Source organism: Montipora foliosa, chromosome 13 (assembly GCF_036669935.1).
Source record: "Montipora foliosa isolate CH-2021 chromosome 13, ASM3666993v2, whole genome shotgun sequence".
Classification (NCBI taxonomy): Eukaryota; Metazoa; Cnidaria; class Anthozoa; order Scleractinia; family Acroporidae; genus Montipora; species Montipora foliosa.
The window spans coordinates 26,438,885-26,448,884 of record NC_090881.1 but is presented as its reverse complement, the minus strand read 5'-3'; positions in this window follow the sequence as shown (position 1 = coordinate 26,448,884).

Sequence of the window (10,000 nt, the reverse complement as noted above, 5' to 3'; positions counted from 1 at the left end):
ATGTGAACTACAACCGTGTATATTTGACGCGCAACTGAAATTTTCTTACCCCAAATCAGACGATGGCGTCAGTGTTCACGTTACTTTCGGTCAAATCTCAGCAAATATGTCTTGGTCCAGCGATCGCCATTAGTATGGAAAGGACATATTTGTGAAGAATCGAACTGCTTTGAAAGTTTTCCTTCAAAAGTGGCAGGGCGCACGAAAATGCCCTGTGAAAGTAAACCTAATTTCCATCGAAACTTGGCACTTTGTGATGCGTTGCCTCAACTCTGGGTCAAATTATTCAGATGCAATGCATTCTTAAATGCAATGTACTGCAAATAAGACTCTTGCTTTTATTGCAATAAATATTAGTCCCAGCTATTAAAAATTATACTTAATTACATAAAAAATGTTTAGTTAGTGTAGTAATATTTACAAATAAAATTTCCTGCTTACCACAACTTTGCACTGCGCTTTTCGATTTCGATTTGAAATTTTAAAGATATTTACAAACTGTATAGTAAAATTTACATGACAAGTAATTATTGTAAAATATATTAATTTTGTTCATGATGATTTACATAAGTAATTATACATTATATTTGTAAATAATGTATATTTTAAAATTTCCATTCCCTTGTGTGGCTGCCTTGCATGGGTGTGTGTCACTATTTGCACCTTTCTGCTTTTGGAATCCCATTTAATAAATAATGCAAATATAACAATTCTTTAAACTTTGTACAGTGAATTATTTTACCTTTGTCTGCACATTCAAGTTTTATGAGACATGTGACTGTGTGCAAGGAATGGCAGCAAAAATAAACAAAAACCAGGTCAATTAAATTTTTTGACACACAAAACAGCCATAATATTCAGGTATACCTTCTCTTCAATTTCTTCTGCAAGTTTTTTGCAGTTACTATAAGTTGCCATACACCAAGAATAAAGTAAAAAATAAATTTAATGAACACAAAATGGTGTGTGATGTTCCATCATCCTAAATCAATAGTTGAGGTCACACTACGCACTTTTGCCTGAGGGAACATCGTTTTACCTAGGGAAATATTACCAGAGTACACCTGAGGTAAATTTATCTCGGGTTTCATTTTCCCCAGGTAAAAAGGTCACATTGAAGAAAATCACATCTAGGTTTACAAGTGATTGACGTGATTAAACTTTCATTCTGCGTAAACATTGCAAATAATTTATACTTAAACCTTTGACCTGAACCAGGCCATCTTCTTCCTTTGATACACGCACACATGCGACAAAAGCGACAAAGAACTTGCACTTCAATGTGTTTCAAGTAAAACGTGATGCGATTAAATCAAATCTATCATCAGCGCGTTTGCCGACGAGCATCTATTGGCTAACTACATCGGGATTTCAGTTTACCCCTTCAAAACATGTAGGGTAACTGTCAAGGGAAATTCTGTTGTTCTCTTCACATATTCAAGCTTCGATGGAAAAAATTTTCCCTAGGTAATTTACCTGGGGAAAAAATCGGTCACACTTCTAAATTTAAGTTTCCCTGGGTAAAACTGTCAACAAGTCAAGTTTACCTAGGGCAAAAGTGCGTAGTGTGACCACAGCTAATGTATATTAATTACTTAACACTGTTGGAATCAATATTACCGGTAAATTTAATTGGGACATATTAGTTATTAAATACTGGCTCAATTACTGATACGGTAATATTATTGATGTACTATATTTAATAGTGAATCCCTTTCACCCCTAAACCGGCCAAAACCGGCCATACTTAGTATTTTACTCATCAATAGGGAACCCCCAGGGGTCAATGGCTTAATTAATAGACAAAAACATTTAAGATCAATGGCTGCACATTTTGTACATTTCCATCCTGATTTAGATAAATTTACTTTATTCTCTGCAGTGAGATAGTAACTTACCACAAAAGTGAGCAATGAATATGAATGAGCATGAACTGCCCACATCGAAATTAATAAGTAGTTAATATTGTGTCAGAGTTCTATCACAAAGTCTGCTTTGCCTTTAATTGCCCTTTTAATTTTAAACATTGCACAGAAGACAAGACCTGCTTTATGTATTTCCAGACATCCCAATTTTAATTGTACATTTAATGTGGGTGTAATTTTACATCTGCAAATGGTCAAGTGAAATTTTTACCTCCCCAAAGAGAACTAATTCAGAAAATTTCATTTCAGTACATTATTAACTGTCAACCTACAAGTCTGATGGCAGTGACCACATCATTCGTCACTATTGTAGAGATTTCCTAAGAACATCAACATCACTTTTGAGTAATTCGCTGGTAGCATAAATGATGAAAACAATGAATAATTACTATGGCTAGACTTAATGGAGTTACCAAAGATCAAGGACAGAATTATCCAATAAAGTAATAAACTGGAACTTCATTATTGACTCATTTTAGCATATATTATCAAGCATGCCTACATGATCAGTTGATGTTTTGGTTCCGTTAAATGAAAGTTCTTGAAATTTTTAAGGTAGTGTATCTTGAGAGTGTTTGCACATGAGATAAATGCAGTGAACCAGGTTGGCCTCAGACACATACACAAAATAGCGGCTGGTATTAAATTTCTGTCGACGTATCTGTTGAAATAAGATGTTCTTTCAAAGGACTGAGGACATCTCATAACTCTAAACGATCAATGAAAGAAAGTGAATGAAGTGACATCCTTCCAGCGCTGCATTCAAGTTGGATAAATCGAAGCCTGCGAGCTCGAGGCATATATTTCGCAACCACGTTAGATAGTACTCCCTTCCCAACAAAGGAATCCGGCCTTTGCTCGGGTCTTCTCGCACTTTGAGCATTTGTTGTTCACTTAAATGGAGAAATAAAGCTAAAAAGTATAAAAGCTGAATCGAAGCAACTTCAGAGGCGTTGCTTCCCCGAGCAGACTTAAAGGGCTGCTTACAAAAAGCGTAACGAAAGAAAAATTCCCGCCGACTAAAATGCCCCTTGCAGAATCTTTCCCTGTCATGTAAACTATAAATGACCACCTTCAACTGGCAGAAGCTATATAGAACGATCGAAGAAGCACAGGTTAAAATCACCGCTTCGAAAGCCATCTTTGTTTATATCACAGCGCGCGGTTGGAACACTGGATACTACAATTTTCAACAGCCAATCAGACAAAAGTCTCCTTTGTTCCTTGCGGTCAGGCGAATTTTCTCTGTTGAGTGACCCAATCACATCCTTTCGTTGTTCCAACAATTGACCAATGGGAGCCTTTCGTTGTTCAAAGATTTATGGCGTGTTTACTTTTTGGGTCACGTAAACAGTAACACAGAAGCCGGTTTCGAGCGTAATCTACTGCAGATATATCACTTCTTCGACCACGTTTCCTCGATTTTTGGAGAAATATACTCTTGAAAAAGAATTATCTGTGGGATATCAGTTCATCAACCTCGAGAATCAGGTAAGATTTCTTGTTTATCTTTGATGTTTTCCCTTCGATGACTAGACGCGAGCGTGGCGGTGCTTTGTAAACATGCATGCACTAAACAAAAGTTTCTTGCCGATATCTTCTGTTTGTACCTTGGATCGCTCAAAGTATCCGTCAACACTAGACTCAAGGGCCCCCTGTTATAGTGTAATGTTACTTTATTGCATTTTAACGCTAAAATATCAGTTTGGTTTACGCTCGAGTTAAACACGTGCGAAGTCATTGCCTACGGGAAAACCCGCCATGTGTTTGTATTTCAGGTTGACTCTCGGCGCTCGCACTTTTTCGATCTACAGCTGTTGTAATGCCGAAGCCTGTATTTCGTCGACTAACAAACGGAGAACTAAAGCTCGATTATACTGAGGCTGCCAGGAGCATCAAGCTCTCTAGGTCAAATGCAAAGAAGGATGCGGCACAAAATAAAAGTCTAACCGCTGAGGAGGTTGGTATTATAAGCTGTGAAATTTTAATTGAATGATGTCACGTAAAGACTTTAAGCCTGTGATAATAATTTGTAGAAAATGGTCCATTAAGCTTTTTACAGCATGTAGAAATAATATTATAGATGATAGCAACTTGATATTTCAAAGCAAAGTCAAACGGCCCAAAGAAAGCTGTTTGTATTGCTCTTATATTTTTGAATTTAGTCACATTGAATAATAATAATAATGATAAGAAAAATAATGATTTTTATAAATAATAATACAATAAAAACTTTATTGAGAAGTTAAACTCGAATCTTACATGAATATAAAAATTATCATCCAAAGCCTAATAAAATAACTTGATAACTTTACAGCGGTGGTTAAAAATTATTATTATTATTAATAATAATAACAATATTAATGATAATAACTTTAGATAAGATAAAAAATATGAGACAAGTTTTATTGGGAAATTTTAGATCATTATTTTTTAAATTTAGGTTAAAAAAGATGCTGTCAAAACTGTCAAAACTAGGGGAGGAGACATCAATGATAGAACTGAATTGCTATCAGAGTACAAGATGCAGTTCGGTGGTTTCAGTGGACAAACATTTAAATGGGTCCTTGAAAATGCACTGGGGTATACAGGATGGCTTGTTGATAGTATGCGAAATGAAACAGCGACGTCATCAGCCCTCAGCCAGAACAAACATGCCTTTAAAGAGTATGCCCAGCTGTTCCCTGAGTGCAGAGAGGTGATTGCCAAAAAGAGAGATGAGAGGCTGAAAAAGTCTAACAAACAGACTCCAACAGCAACACCAACTGCTACACCCATTCAATCCTCTGGAGAACGTACTACGTCAGTTTCTGGTGTACGCAGAAATGTTGGGAGTGCTAGTGTTCAAACTGCCTCTGCTGCAGCTGTAGCCCCGCTACTCCAGCGGAATGCTAGTCCACACCAAATATCAGCTGCAATATCAAGGAGCTTGTCAACAACCAAGCGGAGTAGCGTGCCAAATATTCTGGCTTCAAGCAGGAAAACAGCTGTTAGACAGAAAACCCCTCAAGATGCTAGTAGATCCTTTAGGCAGTCTCCAGAGCCTAATGATGATGAATTATGCTCTGCTGTGGACAAGGTTGAACAAGAACTAGGTAAGAAGGTTCTGCTTGCTAAATTACATATGTAAAAATCTGTTCTTTCCAAGGTACTTTCAGTTCATTTAGTTTGTTTAGGGTAATTATATATATATATTTTTTCAATTTCATTTAGGCATTTCAAGAGCTCGACTTGCCACTACCACCAGCAAACCGGCCCTAAGTTCAACCCCCAGCCAGCCTTCTGTTTCCAGCCTCAGTGAGTCCCAGACAGATGGTACACAGTGCCATGAACAAGGTAATTGTAGTGTATTATATTGTTAGTCTCAATTTTAAACAGTCTGTAGTATATACAATAGCTGTAGAAAGATGTCTGCTTATCAACAATTTTCTTTTTCAATTTGCTTATTACAGAAGTCCTACTTCCTCCAGGCTGGAAACAGACTCTCGCAAAGGCTGATCATGCATGGATATCAAAGGCCTTATTCAAAATAAGTGCACGTACTGGCAAACCTGAACTGGACATGGCCAAGTATAAATTAAAAGAAAATTATCTGCACTAAAATGCTGAGCATACCACTGTAACCTGTCTTTACTTTTATGTTTGCTTAGAATTGACAGGATCTGGTGGTATCCACCCCAGCCAACCCTAATCTGTAGTCAGACTCCTAGTCCAGACAGATACTTTGCAAGGCCATTACTCTTCTGGATGCCAAGAAAGCTATGGTGTGTTAAGCTGCACTGTCCTCATCCTGGATGCAACAATAAAGAGCTCACAAGTGCAGGCCTATACCCACACACTCGTCGAGTTCTGGACATGGATGGTTATTACAACCTTGCCGCAGAATACCTAGAGTGCAGTAACTGTCACCGAAAAGTTTGTTCTTTTTTGGATCTAGATATATTTCAGTTAATTACTTCTTAACTTTGTTTCTGTTTTTTTGTAATTTATTTGTTTCATATCTATCAATTTATTCCATTTTATTAGCATTAAATATAATTTATATTTTATTTTAAAGAAGAATGTTTTTATTTTTAGGTTATAAGCTGGAGTTCTCCAATAGTAAACCAATTAGACATGGGCCACAGACTGCAGTTTACAGCTCTTCTGACATACCATTATGCATGTGATGTGAGAGTCATCAGGATGTTGCGGCAGAGAGGCCTTGGAAACAGTGCAACCCAGCTACAGAAAAAACTGACAGAGCAGCATAGTGAAAAGTGGCTGGCTAGGACCATCCAGTACTTGACTGACTGCAAGTACTTCAGAGAAGCTGCAAACAGTGGCCTGCTTAAACCACCTCAGTTTGAAGAACCTCCAGAGTTCTTCCAATTACCCACCTACAAGTGGTTTCTGACTGCCTATGTCCAAGATATTCTGCCAAGGATTGAAGAGATGAAAGCAGCAATTACCTCCACCTTTGGCAGCATAATCAAGATGGACTCCACCAAGAAAGTGGTTAGGAAATTAGCTGGGCACAGCACAGGGACAGCATCTTGGGCAACAAATGTTGCCAATGAACAGGGCCAGGTGTTGATGAATGTTCTGACAGCCAGTGAAGGAGCTGGTCTTAAACCCATGGCAGAAGGGCTCGTTCAACGGTATACTGGTGCAAGTGTGTCACCTCCAAAACTACTGTATGTGGACCGAGACTGCTGTGAGGGGGGAGCTGTAAAAATGAAAGATCTTTTCAAACAGTGGGATGGCCTTTCAATACACCTAGATATCTGGCACTTTATGAGGCGGATTGCAATAGGCTGTACCACTGAAGCTCACCCCCTGTATGGTGTTTTCCTTGGGCGGCTCTCCCAATGCATCTTTCAGTGGAGTAAAGAAGACCTAGACCTCCTGAAAATGGCAAAGAAAAGTGAGCTGAGGCAGAAGGGCATCCCTGAACCAAGTGATGAGACCATTATCCAAAGCATCACTAAGAAAGAGCTAGCCACTCATTGTCGCAGGAAAACCAGGGGTGTTGATGACACCACCTCATTGATACATGACCTTCTGGAGACTTTCAGTGGGGACCAGGGGTGTGACACTCTAGGTGTGCCACTGCTGGATGCGGAACGGATCTGGCAAATCTGGGAATCTCAAAAAAAGCATGTTCAGTGTATCCAGGACCCTGAGGGCATCCAGCTGTACGTCAAGACGGGCATAATAGTGAAAGGAGGAGTGGAGTTGCCTGTTTATCGTTGTGCTAGAGGCTCAACTTCTCTGGAGTCATTCCATCTTCATCTCAACCGGTTCATACCAGGTATTACTGTTAAGTAGATGAAAATTATGAACATGTTAATAATGTTAATAATAGTAATAATAATAATAATAATAATAATAATAATAATAATAATAACAATAATAATAATAATAATAATATAACAATAATAATCATAATAATCATAACAATGATAACAGTAATAATAATAATAATAACAATAATAATCATAATAATAATAATAATAATAATAATAATAATAATAATAATAATAATAACAATAACTATTTCCCTATTTTTATGCTTTTTGTAGGCACCAGTGCCAGTGATGTACACTTCCAGGCATATCTCCTGGAGGGTCTATGCAGGTGGAATGCTGATCGAGCAATTGCAGCAGTGACTTCTGGTTCTCCCTCTGATACAAAGACATACAGTGGTTTGCTCTGTCAGACCGTCAATGCACTAAGTGAGAATGTGCTTGGTAGAAAACTAAAGCCTGCTTTCCAGCAAATTGGAAAATACACTGGTAAATAATGTTTCTGGGGTAAACAGGGCCTAAGCATAAAATAATCAGGAAGGTTATTCACAACTACGTACATATAATTCCTTAATCATTTTAACATTCTTAGGTGAACTTATTGGAGTGGAGTACCTTTATAGTCAGACTGGCAAGGTCCTTCAATATATCACTGATGACACTGAGGAACCTTCTGTGGCCCTTCTCTCTGATCTCGATGAAGGCCAGGAAGCTGATGAAGGGTTTGTTGATGATGGTGATGACCAAACAGTGGCTCCTGTTGAGACTATTCTGGCTGTACAACAAGCTGATTCTGGTAAGCAACTTGCCAAATACCTGATTAATAAACATCGAGCCATATTAACTCTGCAATTAATTATTTCAATAATTTTTTCAACAGATATTACTGAAGGTGGCACTGAAAACAGAGCAAATTACAACGCTTCATCCTCTTCAAACTCTTCTTGTCACTCAGAGGTATATTTCTAAATAATTTATAACTTATAAAGCAAAATCGCAATTTTAAGATGAAACTAATTTTATTTTTTATTTTTTATTTTTTATTTTTCAAACAAAAAATTAATTAAAAGCATAGTTTGTATCATATTATTGTAAGGATTCCGTTGGACCAGATAACATTGGTGGCTTTGATAAGGTGGAAGCACTGGCATCATATTTGGTTTCCCTGCTGCCTGCTGACAACACAGCCATCGCCTTAACGAATGACCAGGCTACCAAAATTATAAGCCTTTGGAATCAGTTGGACCAGTACGACAAGAGACCAACCACATTCTCTCCCCGTCACCAAACAAAGGCCTCTGGACGCTTCAAGTCACCCAAGAAAAGAAAAAGTATTGTTGTCCCAGGAGTTGAGAGCACTAAGCGGTAACTGTTTAAACATTAATAAATAAAACTAAAGGATAAATGATAATGAAAAAAACTTTTTTTAATGTATCAGAAACTAATTCTGATACAGTCCAAAATATCTTTAAAGTCGCAATAACTTACTTCACTAGTGCAGGTCATTGTCTTATAACTGTGTACTGTGTTAGATGTTTCCTAGGCAACAATGCTGGCCCAGCACAATGGCCCGACTGCAATCGATATGTGGAGTCCATTATCTCCAAGCTATGTGACCAGCATCCTACTGCCGTACGGTCAAAGGGCGCTTCTGTTCAACGCTGGTCTCTGGTTATGAAGTCTTACCAGCACATCAGAAATGCAATACTCAGCAATGCCCATGTCATGGCAAAAAAAAAGCTGCAACTGGTGGAGCTCAATCAGACAACTATCAGTCAGTGGTAAGTTGGTGCGATGCTTTAAAAAAATTTAATAACCATAAATGTTCATTGCAAATACTGTACTTATAAAGTTCAATATTCAAGGTACAACAAGAAGGAGAAGAAAAAAGAGCTGGACGTTATACAGCAAGGTATCAGACTTGTGCAACCAGAAATGGCCTCCAGTCAGCCCCTCCCTGCTGCAGCAGCTAAGCCAGCATCTCTCCCAACAGTCACCTTTCCTGCTCCATTTACTCATACATTACCACAGAACACTTCAGGCCAGGCAAACGTGCGAGGGAACCAAAGAGCATTACCAGTAATCTCACCCGTTCCCCTTCCCATCCAGCCCACAACACAAATGCTGATGCTGCCTCATCACCCTCTGCTTATGGTGCCACAACATCAGCAGCAGCATCCTCAAGTTCCAGTCCCTTCCTCCTCAAGTGACCAATCCCGTAGTACATACTACTACAACAAAAGAAAACAAGAAAAGGAGCTAACTGGTGTCAGGTCGAGAAAATACACAAGGTCTCACAATCCTATCGTCTGTGGGAAGTGTGGCAAGACAAGAGACCCTGCCTTACACCGCCAGTACTTTGGCAACTGGTACTGCCAAACAACGGAAGAAGTGACTTACGAACAGTGGAAAGAAAACTTTAAAAGCAAAGGTTATGGAAAAAAGAAAAGCAATTGAAATTTAAAAGGAAAAAACAAGGAGAAAAAAACAAAAAACAAAAACCAGCTACAAAAAAACAAAACAAAAAAATTCGCGTTCATAGGACAAACGTGTCAAGTCCAAAGCATCAATCATTACAAGTTGCGTGGGCACGTCAGAGGTACTTTTTAAGTAACCTTTAGGCTGGGTTCAACTCCCAGGCAATTTAACAATGGTGCGGAATTTGACATGTTTCCATTCTAACTTACTTTGATTTTTTCACACGTATTTTCTCTCAATTACTGCCCTTCTTGGGTCACTTTTGATGGAAAATTCGCCTTTCTTCACGTTTTACTTACAGTTTCTACT